Source organism: Pimephales promelas, chromosome 17, assembly GCF_988280905.1.
Source record: "Pimephales promelas chromosome 17, fPimPro1.hap1.1, whole genome shotgun sequence".
Classification (NCBI taxonomy): Eukaryota; Metazoa; Chordata; class Actinopteri; order Cypriniformes; family Leuciscidae; genus Pimephales; species Pimephales promelas.
Window position 1 is genome coordinate 20,082,718 of NC_142785.1, and position 17,770 is coordinate 20,100,487.

The following is a 17,770-nucleotide window of genomic DNA, read 5'->3' on the forward strand; positions in this document are numbered from 1 at the left end:
ATAGTATAGTATATATACTGTAAGTTGTGAAAATTTCAGTGCCTTTACATGGTCAAATCAAGCAAAGAGAGTGAGGGGGGAGTCGGGGAACATTAATCCTGTTGTAGTGTAAAGAGATATTCAAAGCTTAACGTGCCCCATGGAGTCCAGGCTTCACACCTCAATGGAAAGCAAAGCTAAGAGATCACTCTGTGAAATTAGAATCAGTTTACAGCTCAATTGACATCAACGGTTGATGCTTTGAAACTCTCATCTTGGTTCTCATCTTAAACAACTCATTATGCTTGGAATAAAGAAATCTGATCAAAATCAACTCGCAGGAAGCCTATGAAGTAACTGTCCTGACAGACAAACCTCTATAACACAAATTCAGAGGGCGTCACTGTTGTAACAGCAGAAGCTTGCAGCCATTTAAGGTCTATTATAGGCTACTGTTCTAAAATACAAAATGTGTGGCACAAATTAGATGATTTCAATAAAAGGAATCTGGCCTGCAAAGAACAAGCAAAGGAAATTTCGAAAGTCACAGATTTCTTTTTTTCAGAAATATACTATTCAAATGTATTAGTTGCCAGTCAAATGTATTAGTACGTCACGCATTGTTTACACTGAGATTTCGGAAGTTTTACCTTTCACTATATTTAGATATAAGGGAAATCGCAATGGAAGACGATTTCGATACATCTAAATATAGTGAAAGGTAAAACTTCGGAAATCTCCGTGTAAACAATGCGTGACGTACATACGCACACGATCACTTCCGGCATCACATTGGAGACGGTTCAGTTCAGTTCAGTTGGACATCTGATTCAGAGCAGTTCGACGGCTGTTAATAAGAGGTAAAAACGATATAAATACAGTTTGTTTTCTCACACAAACCGCTCGTTTCATGTCTTAGGCCATCAATGTGTTCTTACATTTACAAGTCATTAAATCATGTTTCATTTTGACTTCTCTGTGCATGCTCTTTGAGGTGGGCTCCATTGACCTGCATTATATGACTGACAGACAACAACGTTTTGACCAAAAAATGTCAAAATTGAAAATGCTGTGGAAACAAAGACACCTACATCTTGGATGCCCTTGAGGTAAGCTAAAACATATCAAAAATTAATTTCAAAGTGAACTATCCCTTTAAGTGTGCTGATGCTGACAAATTTTGTTATCGAGGATGTATTTTTTTAAGTTTCGATAGAAATTATTCAGATCTATAAACAACTTTAGACTGTCTGGGAGTTGATTCCATTGTTTAATGATTTTAAATGAAAAAGCTGCCTGTGAAAAAGCAGAGGATCTTTTTGGGATAGCACAATTTCTGTGAGCAGTGGAAAGGTTCATTTGTTTCAGAATAAAGTTTTATGAATTTTTTTCATTGAGGGTAGAGCAATATTATTAACAATTTTGAAAACTGATCTAAAATTTGTAAATCGAATTAGGGAGTCAAAACTTAATATTATACTGAGAATATTGCAGTGATGATAGAAAGGGGCTTTTCTGTCAAGGACCTTTAACGCCTGATTATAGATCGATCCGAGCGGTTTAAGTGTGGTCTCGTTGGCCTGAGACCAACAGGACAAACAGTACAGTAGGTGATGTGTGAAGAGATCATGGCATTAAAATACATGAAAGATGCAATTCAATTGTCAAACTATACCTACTGTGTCCAAAGAAGGAGATATTATATTTAATAGATTTGGGCATTCTTTTAATATGTTTTTTAAAACTTAAAGTTTGGTTCAAATGGACACCTAGATATTTTATCTGTCACAGTGTTAATTTTTTGTCCACTAAAATAGATGTTAAGCATTGGACTTAGCAAAATACATTCCAGCAGTTTTTTTTTTTCAATATTCAATGTTAAGCAAGAAGATTTAATGGGCCAACTACACCACAGTACAACTAACACCAATCAACGCCATAAAAAGACAAGCGATAAAAACTATTCAATGTAGATCTATATTTTTTGTCCTAACCAGCATTGACCACAGCAAGAACCTGAAGATTGTAGATTGTTGGTTTTTTATTTTTACTGTGATGTCCCAGTCTAGGCTGTGAGTGAAGTCCTAGGTTTAGAGCCCAGACAAGCCCCCATTAGTCACAGCTGGCTCTTAGGCTGCAACGAAATGGAGACCAGACGCATTCATTCTTTAAAAAAAACAACATTTATTTTAACTCAAGGAAAACAAACATAAATGTAACAAACAAAGAAACATGTCAGGGCCATGCAGGACACTCAGCCTTGCACAGACCACCAAACTCCACATTCTCACACGAACAGTCTCAGTGACATGTTATGCTATGCGTCCAACAAGTGTTCGGTGTGTCGGCTACACCCCCTCCTCCAAAAAGCATCTAAAAACACACAGAAAAACACACACTCACACACACAACCTAGGCCAGGACATCTCACTGCAGCATATTTTGTTGCTGGAATTTTGTAAAGTCACAGTGTAAGCAGATATGCAAAAGTGCAATTTTCCTTTAATGCTCACAAATCATGCCTGTTGTTGCCTGTGCTGTTGTTACCTGAGACTTGAGTGCTAGAGTGTCCTGAAATCACCCCAGTATCCATGAGGTACTAACAGAGATAGATTTCCTGTGTTTGTGTGCCTGCATGTATTAGGCTGCATTTACACTGCAGGTCTTGATGCCAAATCCGATTTTCTGACTATATCCGACTTTTTTGACGACCTGCTTACATCATCTTTTAAAAGTGACCCATATCCCGGGAAATTAAGCAAAACAGCACAAACTTCAATGGATGCAGATGAGAATAAAATTATCCAGTGTTTTCTTTACACAATATTTCAATAAGTCATCAAAACATTGGTCTAGTGCGGCAGAGAAAAAAAGAGGAGAGGCTCTAGCCACGAGCACTTAAAACGATGCCTCATATCTCGTGAAATGTCTTCAAAAACGGATTTATTTCTGTAACAACTTTGCATTTTTGCCAGCACTCTTCACCCCAAACACTCAAGACATGAAACCTCCGCATTGCTCCACTGTGTGTGTATCCTTTCTTCCATCGCGCCTATAATCACGCACTTTTTAATGACGTAAGACTCGCATTACCGGGGAATATCCGTCTTGTCTGCTTACATTGCACATGCAAATGCACGTATCCGATTCAGATCCGATTTATTACTACGAATGAGGCCTGAATCAGATCTGAGAAAATCGGAATCCATGCGTTTTTTTCCTGCTTACACGTTCACTGGTCAAATCCGATCTGTGCCACATGAGAGGGAAAAAAAAATCGGATTTGGGTCACTTGAACCATGCAGTGTAAACAAGGCCTAAATGACTTTCATGCTGCATGAAAGGCCTGATGAGATTAACCCATGTGAACGGATATTCAACTGGGGAAACCCTCTCAGGTCGTTCCCTTGACCTCCACAAACCAAGGTTACCTGGTTTCACAATCAACTGAAAGATTCGTTTAGCTAAAATAGGTAAACTTAGACTCTTTAAGATTGCGAACATTCCATCCGAAATGAAAATGTAAATCAAGGTTTAGCTTATTATCTCATTAGGTTGTAAGACTGGAAAACTGGAAGGCAAATGGCATTGCTTGCAGATTAACATTTGACCCCCTACCCCCTTCCTCTGAGCATCTTATCTACATTTTCTCTCGCTCTCTCTCAGTCAGTAACACTGAAAAGTCACACAAGAATATATATTGTTTTAATGTGAATGTGATAATCTTTAAGGATTGTTTAATATCATTTTAGAGGTCTCAGGGTGACAGGTGTAGATGTCTCATTTCCAAAGAAGTAAAAGAAAAGATAATAAGGTTTTAAGAAGTTTAGGAATAACTGGCAGACAAAGGAATGTGGTCCCTAGGGACTCCAAAGGTGTAAATGCTAATTTCCACTGTTCTAAGCCGATGGTCATCTCCTTCCCCCAGTAAGTATAGTGGGGGAATAGGATTCTTCGCCACGTCGGGTAAAAGGATTCTTCTTTGTTCTAGAAACATTTGATGGTTTGCATTGATTATCTTATGGAATTGTAATAATACATTTACCTGACATAATAAATTGTTATATTTGATTATTCTAACAGACTTTGACTATTATTTTTATTAGAGTTAAAATGAGTAGTCGAACATTAACATATTAAATGATGCACAAATATCATTGATAAACCGTTTTCATTTTATGAAGTCAGATGAAACGAGTTAATACATAAGATTAAATGTGTTGCATTTAATTAAAAATCCCTTTGCCATGGGAAAGACGGAACACGCATGAAACCTTCACCTCAAATCGAATTCCCCCATTGGATCGATTTTGGAGGTATTTACAATGTCATAAACCAAAGAATTACAACCCTCAACTCATGACATGAAGTGTAAAGTTTACCGTGACAAGAAAATCAAGAACAATTTACAAAATAAAATATCATGTCTAGACAGTTTGGAAGACCTTAAAACACACTGAGTCACTCAAATCCATGGATCAATTATGATCTGGAAAAATCCTGGAAGAGTCACAAAAAGAAACTTAAATACCAGCCAAAGACTATTCCAAGTCTGTACAGACTGATCCAATCAGCCCTGTGATCTCTAAGAGCAGGAGTAGAATTAGTGGGATCAGTTAGTAAGGTGCTTACCAGGAAGTGATAAGCAGCTGAATGCTCATCCCATGCTTACATCAGCAAAATCCAAAACATGCCAGGTATGGGGTTACAAATGTAAGAATTAGTTTAAAGGGGTTAAATGTAACTTTTCTTCTAAAATGAATCCTTTTTATTGCCTATGTGTGAAAGGGTTGTAATCACACATTACAATGATGCACTTGTCTGGTTTTGCTATTACCTCTGAAGGCCACTATTCCCATTTCTATGTGAAGTCTCCGGGTCGGATTTTCGGCGAAATCCATCGCATGCGCGCTCCCTAATGCGACGGCACTTAGCAGTCTTATAACACCAAAAACAACCTGCCTCCAGCACAACACAGACTCCAACACAAACTCCACATAAATATAAAAAATGAAACAAAACAAAAATGTATTTGCTGAAGCTTGTCAGGCCAAACGTGAATCGGATCAACTTCGGACGAAAACACGAATCAACATCGGCAGAGCGTTTGAATTATGGAGAGACCTCCGTAATTTCCGTTTCATGGTACCAAATTTGCTCAAGCTCAAGCTCTGCAAGTACTCCAGTAATTATTATAAGAATATCTAAATCTATAGGCCCTAGAAATATGCAATTCTATGGTTCGCACACGTCTCTGTAATTAATATGGTACACCTGTTTAACCAGAGGCTCTGGAGACGTTATGGATTTGTGGATATTTTCAGCCAACAAGCCATAAACGGCATCTAAAAACAGGGCGGTGGTGGGATAAAGCTAGTTTCAGATTACGCTGTATAGCTCAATATTTGCAGCTTCCTCTCAGAGCAGAAAGGAGCCATTTGTGATCCCAGTTCTGAAGGAAGCTCAAATATCACATAAATAAAGCATTAGTCTTCTTTTTATATTTGGAAGGGAAGGTGGAAAATGGTTCAGAGTTCAGACCAGATTATAACTTACTCAAAGAATCTGGAAAATATAAACTATGGTGTAGTTGTGGTCTTGACGAACATTTTGACTCCAAGCTCGTTTGAAACATTTGTGTTGCTGGTCAACTGTTATTATTAGAAGATTGGAATGCAAAAAAAAGCTCACCAAATCAGATAAACTAACTTAGATTTGTTAACTTATTAAGCAAATAAATCTGCTTAAGAGCCACTGACAACAAGCTAATGCTCCACAGTCAATGTTTTTTTTTTTTTCAGAATAAAGGTGCAGTCAGATTAGGGAAATGTTGGCAAATTTTTATTAACCAAAAAGGTTCGTTGTCAAATGTATCAATGCGTGAAGCACAGCTTACACAGAAGTCACTTTCAAACCAAGCAGCTTTCCGTTGGTCAATTCTGCAAATTCATGTGACAAACTTGAACCTTTGCTAATAGCAGTTACCCTTAAAATAACAGACTGATCTCTTGAAATGGCGTATGTATGAAACGCCAATTCGTATTTCCATTTTTGCCGTGATATCAACACGCATAATCGCTTTTCAGCATGTTTATGAATGCCGTTGACTTAACGTTACATTACTGTATATAAATATTTGACCTACCCCAACCCCATCCCTAAACCTGCCCGTCACTGGGGTTAATAGCATTTATGAGTCTTCCCCTACCATCCAAGGAAATAAAATATCGCTCCCCAGATGTAGATCAAGACAAACACGCATACACGCGGATAGCTCACAATGTGTATATTTAACGCCACTTGACTTGAAAGTGGCATGTATGTTTACGCAAAAATCATGATGTCATGTTGAAATTAAACTGAACTTAACTGCATCTTAATACTGCAAAATCTCACAGTGGGGGGCTGGCTACTGTTGAACTCAAACCTGGGGTCTAGTGTGTGGGGTCTGGAGAGAGGCCCAGTGTTTTGATTGAGATCTCAAAGAGCTGAGGCCACAGCCAAAAACCACTGCAGACAGCTGCTTATAATGAGAGGATTACTGACTGGTAGACAGAAAGCCACAAACTAACTAATGGCACAAACTTCCATACAGGAACATATACAAAAGACCCAAGACACACACACAGACACTATGTCTAAAGACTCAGAACACGAAAAGAACCAGCAGACCACGGACATGGATGAGAAGAATAAGACGCCGCGTGAAATATCAGTATTATCAACAGCATTCAGAAACCAAGTTAAAGCCAAGCCAACAAAACTTTCTTCGAAGCAGGGCTAAATGTTGCAGAGAAGACAGAATATGGTAAAAGAACAGAGTACAGACATGACTATAGAAGTTACAGGCAATTAAACACTTCATTTTCTAATAGAATCTTCAGGCATTTGTGAAATTGTCTTTATCGGCTGAAACAATCTGGTTATATTACTAATATAACTAATATTATCATCTACTCACCCTCATGTCAATCCCAAACTGTATGACTTCTGCAGAACACAAAATATATTTTAAACAATGTTGGAAAAAAAACAACAGCATTGGAGCCTATTGTCTCCTAATGTGTGCACAAAAACAGTTAGGCAATCTCAAAACATCGTCATTTATGTTCTACACAAGAACGTTTTGGAATGACATGAAGGCGAGTAAATGATTCCTTTGGGTCCTCTCAAAAAAACAAATGCAGGTTTACAAAGTGCACAGTGGGTTATTTTAGCCTTCTTGTTCCTCCATTCTTCACTATGGTATCACTAAATTATTAAAAGCAGTGCTAGAAGAGTGAAGTTATGATGCATGAAGTAGTCCATGGGAAAACTCTCATAAATAAAACACATTGGGATACAACCACGTGCAGCATCTCCACTAATGTTACAAGCTCATCCTAACACGCTTGACTCTCCACAAGTCTTGAACTTGACAAGTAGAATGATGCATTACAGGAGACTTCACATCATCCTGCTTTCCTTTTCAAGAGTTTATGGGCTTTGAGTATGAGCCTCCTGCATGTCTGAAGAAGCACCTTCTTTACAGCCTGCTTGGGCTCAGTTTTCACAGGAAGTGCTGAAGAGGCAGAGACACGACTGGTCTGCAGAACAGGAGCACATATATCAAGTCAAGTTCAATTGAAATTGACCTTATAAGAGGTGAATTTTGTATGTATGCTGCCACAATTTTCTTAATCTCAAAGTGAGTTTGAGCTGACAGTGATCGATCTGAAATGGCTATTAAATAGCAATGGCAATGCAGCATTTTCTGATCTGTATTAGTGTACAAGGAATAACAGACACAGGCTGGCCAGATGGGATATACGCAGCTGATCTGTGGAATAATGTGCATGTCAGCAAAACTGAACCACTGATTCAGATGCTGCTGTGTAGCCTAAAAGCAGCAGAGCTCTTTGAAAAGAACACCTGAGCTCCGACACACTGCAAGATATAGTGATGACAAATGTATTACTGCTAACTCTGCTGGGAATGACCTTTCCACCACATTCTTTTCAACGACTGAACTGCTCACTTACTTCCGCCTCGGTTAATGATGGGGAACCAAGGCCACAGCACAGCTCAGCTCATATTTAAAACTTCCCTTAATAAAACACCCAAATCCAGAGAATGAGACCCAGGTTATATGACAATAGGGCCTGTTCAAAAGGTCTGGGTCCAGCATGAACAACGCTCAGGAAAGTAGATGGAAGGGTCACTTGCTGCAGTGCATTGTCAATGAAGTTAATCATTTTCACATATTTTTTAAGCTTTGCTAATTTAAATATTCAAGTACAAGAAGAAAAGATAACTCAATTTGGTAGGCTACTCACTGCTTGAGAAATTGTGACGCACATTCGAAGAGTGCACCCAGAAATCCGCAGAACGTGTGCAAATACTGTATTGAATCCTCTTTCCCTTATTCTTGTGTTTAAACGGGCATTTTCACACAAAATGACGCCAAAAAATGCTCATATTTGCTCAAAATGAACGTAAACAGTTAAAAATAAAACGCGTGTTAAGGCCGGTTCAACTTCACACATAATGCGTTTTTGCTATTAAAAAAAATGCAAGATGCAGGTCAGTGCACTGAATAAAATAAGCTTGCTTATTTAGACAAGACTTCTCGTTCTCCCTCAGCTTCGACCTTACCACTACAGAAACAACAGCACAGGAATCCCAGTAATGCTAGGCCACACACTGGGCCAGCTAACACAAAGCCATTAGACACCTGTTCTGCCACAGTGCCACTGCACAGACTAGGTGGGCTGACAACAAATTAGATAGCGCTCTAGTTCATATTCTGCCTCTCTGAAGAGTCACATGGTTACATCAATCTGTGCTTAAGGGTACCATGTTGAAGTCTTTTTCTCATAGAAAATGTTCTCCTTATTCCCTCTGTGTTTCTTTCTTCATGTAAACATCAGAACAGCTCTTTTGTGCATACAAAGTCCAAAACAGTAAGGAGGTCTCTTCCTGCGTCTTGAACAGTCGGCCTGCAATCTCTGTATAATGCATTTGGATTTATTGTCAGTAAAATACAACTCTGCAAAAAAGAATATGAATCAAATCCACTATTTCTATGCTTGTATCATACTGGAAACCTATTTGGAAAGTCATTGGGGTGGTGATGGCACAGTGGATAAGACACATGCCTTTGGTGTGAGAGACCCGGGTTCGAATCCACTGTGAGACACCAATGTGTCCCTGAGCAAGACACTTAACTCCTAGTTGCTCCAGAGGCGTGCAAGCTCTAACATAGCAATTGTAAGTCGTTTTGAATAAAAGCATTAGCTAAATGAATAAATGTAAATGTATGTCATGATGCTATTGAAACGCAGTATTGAAACTTCTGCTTGCTCACGTGTGGATTGTGGGGTTCCTAAACTTCCATATGCTGACATAATTCTGTTTGGGAGAAGTGAAGTCAATGCATTAGCCGCTTATCCACAGTCAGGCCGAACGGTTCTCATTGCGTCCGTTCCATTCCGTAGCTATCCAGGCCAGCTGGTACGGTTTCATTTTCCACTTGTGGGGCTGATTTTGGACCAATTTGGAAAGTAATACTATCTGTCATTGCCTTGGTATTATAACGATTTACTGATGACATGAGATGATTTCTTTTAATTGTATTATGCATTGGTGTTTATGCCACTCAAATACCACAATTAGTCAGCTACAGAGAAACTGGTAGCCAAGCAACAGACAAGTGACCAATCATGAGTGGCAGCATCACTACACACATTTTGCATGGTTCAGCACAGTGCTGAAAATTACGGATCGAGAACGATTTTTAATCATGCTGTGCTGTACCGTACCAGCCTCAAGTGGAAACATAACTGGAACCGTACCTTAAGGTTCTTAGAACCGTTCAGACCGACTGTCTAAAAGTGGTTTATGTAGCCTGAACAGCCATCAACGGATGATTGCATCTTGGATAGCATTAGCATGGTCATGGTAGCCGTCCAATATGTAAAAGTGCATTAAATGACCAACTGTAAATACTCCCCATTCGTTTTAAATGGCATGTCCTAATTTGAAATCACAGTTTGATGATCAGTTAGACTCCAGTACATAGGTTTACATGACACATTAGCTTCGTTTCAGGCTAAAAAAAAAAAAGGTGATGACCTGAAATGATCTAGATCACCTCAACTAAAACTCAACAGTGATTTCTTCTCCACTTCAAGAGTGTATTTTCAGTCCTTCATATTTCACTAATCCTGCAGGACCGCCAAAGAACACATTCCCTCCTTTCGGTACAAAACACACATGGAATTCAAAGGGATGTAGGGGCTTCTCTGCATACTAGTCTCAGAAAAAAAAAGTTATGCTAACTGATCTCTAATGACTTCAGTTAAAGTCACTCACACACCTACCTCCTAGTGAGGAGGTAGAATCTGTTTTTGTGGAGCTCTCTGGTGTTTTTTTGGTGAAAATATTTGTATAGTTTTTGTTGTCAAAACAAAAACATATAAAAAGTTGCCAGATTCTGTTGTCAAAGATTTGAATGAATGTCTATCCAGTTCTCTTGATCTGATTAACATGGAGGATGTTACATTTTATGTGATTTTAATATAAACCTTTTAAAAAATAATTCTCAATATACTTTATTCTAGTTATTATTTTTCCCTCTTATTCATAAACCTATGGAGAATTCAGCAACTTTGATAACATCTTATTCTTAAATAATTTGAGTGAAGGAATGAAATCTGGAGTTTTGTATTTAGATCTGTCTGATCATTTCCCTATATTCCAATACTCGTTAATCAAGTTTAATACAACTAAACAAATAAAAAGAGAAAAAGATGCTTAAAAGAATTATGAGAAAGCTAAATGTTTATAAATTTATAGATATACTTGCCAGTACTTCATGGAATGATCTTTACAAAGAAAAAAAATGCTCATTTTGCATATCAAAATTTTATGAAAATGATTAGAGGTAGTGTCAATGAATGTTTTCCAATTATTAGTTCTACTAGGATATATAGTCAGGCCTTTAGTAAGCCTTGGTTAACAGTTGACTTTTGAAGCTGCTGAGGAAAAATAATAAATTGTACAAAAAATACATTTCAAATCCTACACCCCTTACCTTACCCATGGTGCTTATACATCTTGTAGTAATAAATTGACTTAATACACATAGATTGTCAAAAAATAAATATTTCTATGAAAAATCTGAGGTGTTCAAATTAAAACCGCATGCAAAGTTATAAATCAGATGCTGCAGATAAGACTCATTCAAAATTACCTTAAGTTTTTTATGAAGGTGACAACTCTTTTAATAATAGCTAAAAATAATAGCATTTGATATAGCTATTTGATATAGCTTTTAATAATAGCATTTGATATAGCTAAAAATTTCCTGATTGTAATGGTAATCCAATAGATTAAATTATCCTCCTATTTGTTTTTTTCAGCCACCTGATGTTCAAGAAATAAGTGATATTATTTATGAACTGAACACATCTCCAGAAGGCCAAGATAACATTTCTTCATTCCTTGTCAAAAAGATCAAGCAGTTTATTTTGCAGCCACTGTTTTTTTTTTACTCTCTCTCTCTCTCTGAAAACAGGAGTTGTACCAGATGATTTAAAAGTTGCCAAAGTTATTCATCTGTTTAACAGATGACCCTTGTTGTTTCAATAATTATAGACCCATATCCATATTGCCTTGTTTTTCAAAAATATTAGAAAGTTAAAAGTTAAAAAGTTGAAAGTTAAAAAAGTTATATACAAAAGGATCTTTTTCCATCTTGATTCTAATATAATTCTTTACAAACATCAGTAGGTTTAGGAAAAGATTGTTTCAAACAGACAACAGTTTGTCTGGCTTTGTTGGAATAGCATCCATTAATACAGACTACCTTGTGGGGTCCCACAGGGGTCCATTTTTGGACCATTATTATTTCTTATTTATATTCATTATTTGTCAAATGTGTCAAATATTCTTTTCCAATAATGTTTGCAGATGACACAACTTTAGTTTATTCTCATTCAAACTTTAATTTTTTGATTAAAAATCGCTGAATACAAAAAAAATCAAATTATATCATTTTTAGTGGGAAAAAAAAATCAAAAGTCAAAATAGAGACTGTTGAGAAATCCCAAGTTTTTAACAAGATTCCTTGAAATTTTTGTTGATGAGAACTTTAATTGGAAAACACAAATTGACTGGGTTAGCAACAATAAATAAATCTATTGGTATAATTAATAGGATTAGCAATTGTATTACCACAAATTGTCTTCTTACACTATTACAGTTTAATTTATCCATATCTTTCATATTGTAAGATAATTTGGGTAGGCACTTTATAGAATTTTGGTTCAGAAATGTTTTGTCAGGATTGTAACCCTGATTTGAGTCATATTCTTCATCTGTGCCTCCATTTCAGAATCTTTGTTTATTTAAGGTATATTTAAATTATGAAAATATTCCAGAGCATTTCAAGATTTAATTTAAGTTTAACTCACAGGTTCACTCTTAGTCAACTCGTCAGTCCTTAAATCTTCATCTTCTAAAGTTTCTTACACGCAGAGGTCAATTTATTATCAGATTTAGGGGTACCAAAATATGCAACAGCTTTTCCCACCTAGCAACAAACTCCTCCTCATTAAAATGTTACAAAATATATTTAAAAGCCCATTTAACTTGTTTTAAAATTTGAATATAGAAATGATCTTACCTTTATGTTATGATCATATTTTTTGTTTGTATGTTTCTATTACTGTCATTAAAACTTGTTGATGTTGTGTGTATACATGTATGTGAATGTGTGTGTTATGGATATATGTATAGTTTGTTATTACTTTTATGTAGTAAAATATTTTTGGGTTTTTTATGTTCTTTGTTTTGATGTTATTGTAATTATGTCTATATGTGGAGGCGTTAAATGTTTTATTCTGTTTATATATTTTATGTTTAGTTTATTGTAATTTTTTGTCATTTTTAAAGGTGCAAAATATATATAAAAAAAAAAATTAAACACACATAAGGCATTGAATTCCCTCTCTTGTGTTTAATTACTTGCATTCTAAAAGGTTACAACCGTCAAAAGATGGAGCGATCAGGACATGGACTGTGACGTCAGCCTGTCAACTGACACTACGAGACGAGTGAGAGTGTGTGTAAAGAGGTCAAGAAGAGGGGAATCAGAGGGAGTGCATACAGGGCACTTCTGAGCAGTGATATCTGACACAGCAGATAGCAAGTCTCAAACAAACCACTGTCTCCAGCGTTTCCCAAAGGGCAGTATAGGACTACGAAACCTCTGAGTACCTATTTGAACAAAGGTTAGAGTGCATTCAGTGATTTCCTTACTAGAATACTTAACCATTTTCACTAGACCACAATTGCTAATGGTCACAGAATAAACTATCACACTGCTTTTTAAATTCAATGGTCTGTTGCTAAGGAAGATCCCAGAGGGCTGAACCTATCAAAGAAATGCACAGTTTATTCTGTTATGAATTTCTTCTCAGTTTTGTCCAAGTGGCCTTATCAGCTAGGGTCAAGAAAGATATGATCCACATGATGATCGGGAATTGCAAAAACCTACAAACTAGACTATGCCATTTGATTTGCTTCTATTTGAGTATAAAGTGTATTTGTATAAGGCAGAAACATACAGTAATAATAATTGTGTGCCAATATAACATTAATATTAACTTGATGATAAATATGGAACTTTTATTTTGGTTTTTACGTTAATAAATGTGTAATAAACAAATTAATGCGTTCATGTTACGTTACCTCACCTAATAACTCATGTTTACAAATGAAACCTTATTGTAAAGTGCTACCAGTACTAATTGATCTCGATCTTAAATGTCTCACAACAACAGCAACAACAACACCGCAAAGTATAGCTCTAGCAGAACAAGTAACGTTATATTTCCAGCAAAAATAGCCGAGAACAGCACATGGGAGGTTGTAAAATCAGAAGCAGCAACACTAGGGGAAATTAAAAAAAACTATCTGAAACACGCTCACTTTATTATTATTTATTAGAGCATGTCGGGCCAACCCTAGCAGCTGAGCACTCACGATGAGAGCTGAGTCTACCCTGTTGCTCAGGGCGAACCCACCCAGTGATGTCAGTGTCAAGCTCCGCGTCAACACTGCTGAAATAAAGCAGACCCCTTCCTCGCATCAAGGATAGTGGGCTCGTTTCATTGTTTCTGTTTGTCCTGTCCAGTTCAACTCAATGGAGGGGCGGGTGCACTTGACAGAGAACTCGCGCTGTCAAGTGCACCCGACCGTCGGCTCGAGCAAAACCGGACACACAAAAACAATGAAACAAGTCAATACTCGAGTTTGTTTTCAAAATAACTTCTTTTGATACTCCCTCAAAGACTAAACATTTAAGATTTGTGGTCATGTTTAAATGAAAACAAGGCTGTTAAATGTTTGTGGTCCCTGTATAGAAATAAGTTGTTATTAGATTAACGTTACTCACTCGAGCTGTGTAAGTATTGTGTTTGGGAAGTCCAGCCAAGACGTCTTGGGTTTCTTGGGCGGTCACTCCCGAGAATAAAAGTTGCTTCAGTTTGCTTTTAAAAGGTAAAAAAAATGCTGAATCTAAATTAAAATATCCCAGGCTTGAGTAGGTCTTTGCGTCTAACGTGTTTTCTTTCCAGGCAAAACGCCTCGTACAATCTGCGTCCAACGAGGCAAGGCGGGCGGAAGTAATCCTTTTCCTGATTGGACAGTCAACTAAAATAGGGCGGGACCAAAGTGTAATCCTGAAATCTGATTGGCGGTTACATATTCAATCATATGCCACACCTGCCCTTATTCTCTACAAAAAATATATTCTTTATTATAAGAGGACAAGACAGGGAGAGTGTGCAAAGGTAAATAAATCGTAAATACATGTTTCTTTGTTGCTTTGAATGTTCTTTTGCCAGGGGGGGATTTCCAGGAATGAAGGAGTAGTTGTGTTCGTACGACAGAACACCTGTCTTTCCTGTTCTAGAGCACATGACCACCAGGTTTTTGTCTATTTGAATATCTCGCCTATCTCTAGTAACTTGATTTGATCCGTCTCGACACGCTTAGTCCTTGCTGTCTCGCTCAGTGGGATTTCTTCAGTAAGGCAATTTACTACGCAGACTGGTTTGACAAGTTTGAAATTAGACAATGCTTCCTCGTGGATTCAACTGAGGTTGAGTTTCTCCACAACAAAAAGTGAAAAATGTTCACAACAAAGAATGGAAAGTTATCACGAATGGTTAAAAGAAAGAAAGAAAGAAAGAAAGAAAGAAAGAAAGAAAGAAAGAAAGAAAGAAAGAAAGAAAGACCCTCTTGGCTCTTCTTTTTGACGTGTGTACAGGGCCCAACTCGCATACAAACCACGCAACATCTTTACATTAAGACTACAGCACCCTCTTGCGGTCGACAAATGAGATTGATGACGCTGCACTGAGAACTACAAATGAAATTTTTGGAGTAAAGTTTTGACAGTGATCATTTCTACTTGTCATAAACTGGAAATATAATTCAACATTATGGCGCTTAAAGATGCGAGCGTGAAAACAAAGTTCTTGACCGAATAGATTCTTCTGAGGGTAACTCATGTCTTATTGACCATCAGTAGCTTAATTAATTAAAGATTCATTAGAGATATTTTAGAATGCTACCGTAATAGAGTGACTTGTTATATTTTCACTATTGTGCAGGTAAATGAGTGAACTGATTCTGGAAAATGTATCTGCAAAGAGGCAGCAGGAGCTCATAAAGGGCACAGACAATCACAGTGCTGATGCACCTGCTTCCATTGTTTGAATAAACAGTTTGTCTTCAAAAAGTGAGCTAACAACGATGTTAAAAGTTATTTTCCAGCATTACAGAGTCCCAAAATGCCTGTGAAATATTACTTGTGTATAATTTATGGCTTTGTTTAGAGTAGCTTATTTGTAACAAATGTCATAATTAATTCATAATTTCACATAAAAGCTATCATCTAAGGTCTTTGTTTTTGACTATTTTCTGTTAAATTAAAAGTTAGTTCCCAGTTCTATAGAAATAATAATCGTACAATGTTAAAATGAGTGGAAAGTAAAAGAAACAAATGAACAAATGAATAATCATTAGCAAGGTACCCATTAAATCCATCTGTAAACTACTTAGAGTTATATACTTGATTGTATGCTGTTTGTGGTTATTCAAGATTAAGTTATAAGCAGGAAAAACTGGTGAATCAAATAAAAAAGACTGGAAAAAAATTAGTCAAATCATATGAACACATCCATTGAAAGAAAATGGATAAATATGTTTTTGGATCAAATAAAAATGGCATACATTGGAAAATCACTTTGGTTTTGGAGAGTTATGAAGACATGAATTATATGTGAGAAGCCAACATTAAAGTCATGCCTGCTTGATATAACAATGAGATAAAACCTAAAACCTTCTGGAAGATCTCAAAGTTAAGATATTTGCACGGCACAATAGGAAAATGAGGACAAAATAACTGAAATGTTCTGTAGTGCCTATGGAGTTTCATAATTGATGTACTGTAAAAGCTCCAGCTGAATTGAATTTGTTTCAAAACTGATTAACTTTGCAAGATCGACACTTTCACTGAACCAAATTGAATCAATATTTAACTTGAGCTGAATAATTATATTGTCTTGCTTTACAGCTTAGTTAAATTTGATGATTTTAAGCTTAATTTAATTTGATGATGAACTTTGCAACACTGACACTGTTATTGGACTAAATTGAGATGCATGACATTTTACAGCTAAAATTAAAGTTATTGGCTTATTTATTAATTTCTTGATTTTGCAAAGATGTAATTTTCTAGTTTATTTCTGTGACGTTGCCTTGAAACCATCTTGAAACAGGCTATATTTATATAAAGCGCTATACAAATAAATTAGTTGACAGGATTTGAAATATGGATTAACTTTGGAATAAAATGCAACTGAAAATCTGTATGACCTGCAAATTGTTGTCCATGCGCATTCTCCATCTCATTTGTCAGAGTTGGCAAAAAAAAAAAAATTTGCATGGCAAAAATCTAGGCCAAATGTGCAAAGACTCAGAGACAAACACAACCCAAGAAACCTCACAGCTGTAGTTGCTGCTGGCGGACATTTGTTTGAAGCTATTGTCATGTTAACCTAATAGGCCTAATTGTGTTGGATGAACAAAACATGGGATTTGTGCCATTGCTTTTTTTAATAAGATATTTATTTATTTATTTATTTACTCATATTAACTTAAGAAGAATCTCCGTTCCTCTGAAGAGATAGTCTATTGAATATTGATCGGGTAGCAAAAAGACTGGCTTGTGTCAGTAGAAGTCATGCTGCATCAGGACTTTTCTGGTTCGTCTCATTGGCGCTATACACTGACTCAACATGTCCAGTAGATTGCAGTATTGAGTTTAAATTCCAGCCACTGAAACTCAACTTCTTTTCAACTTAGCTTAATGACTCATATTTCTCTATTAGGGATGGGTAGTTCGACACCCACTGTCGAAACACGTCTTGAGTTTTCGACACACACTGCGTCGAAACCATAGACTGTAAAAAAAAAAAATAGCGAAACAGTGTTCCGGTGGCGTGAAATAAGGCTGTCACGTGACCTGTGGAAACGAAGCTGATACGTCACGCCGGGCTCCAAAACAAAGCGCGTCGATTGCTCTTTTTGCTGTATATTTATTTTAGTGCAATATTATAAATATATCAGTCATCCCTATACGTATGTAGCTTTTTGACGTGGTATATTGATGTTAATTATTCTTGAATGAAAATATGTGATTGCTTGTTTTTGTATTTGTTTCAACAATGTGCATGTT

At 36.7% G+C, this 17,770-nt stretch overlaps 1 protein-coding gene across 3 annotated transcripts in view; it reads right to left on the reverse strand.

Annotated features, from left to right (window-relative positions):
* mpp7a (MAGUK p55 scaffold protein 7a) overlaps positions 1 to 14,652 on the reverse strand; it is a 100,836-nt gene extending 86,184 nt beyond the window's left edge. For 2 of the 3 annotated variants that reach the window (XM_089122095.1, XM_039661376.2), the window contains exon 1: positions 14,420 to 14,650. The gene's annotated coding sequence lies outside the window, so the exon portion shown is untranslated. Of the gene's footprint in view, positions 1 to 14,419 lie in introns of all 3 variants that reach the window. The other variant, XM_039661374.2, reaches the window with a different exon arrangement.
* Positions 14,653 to 17,770: the final 3,118 nt, after the last annotated feature.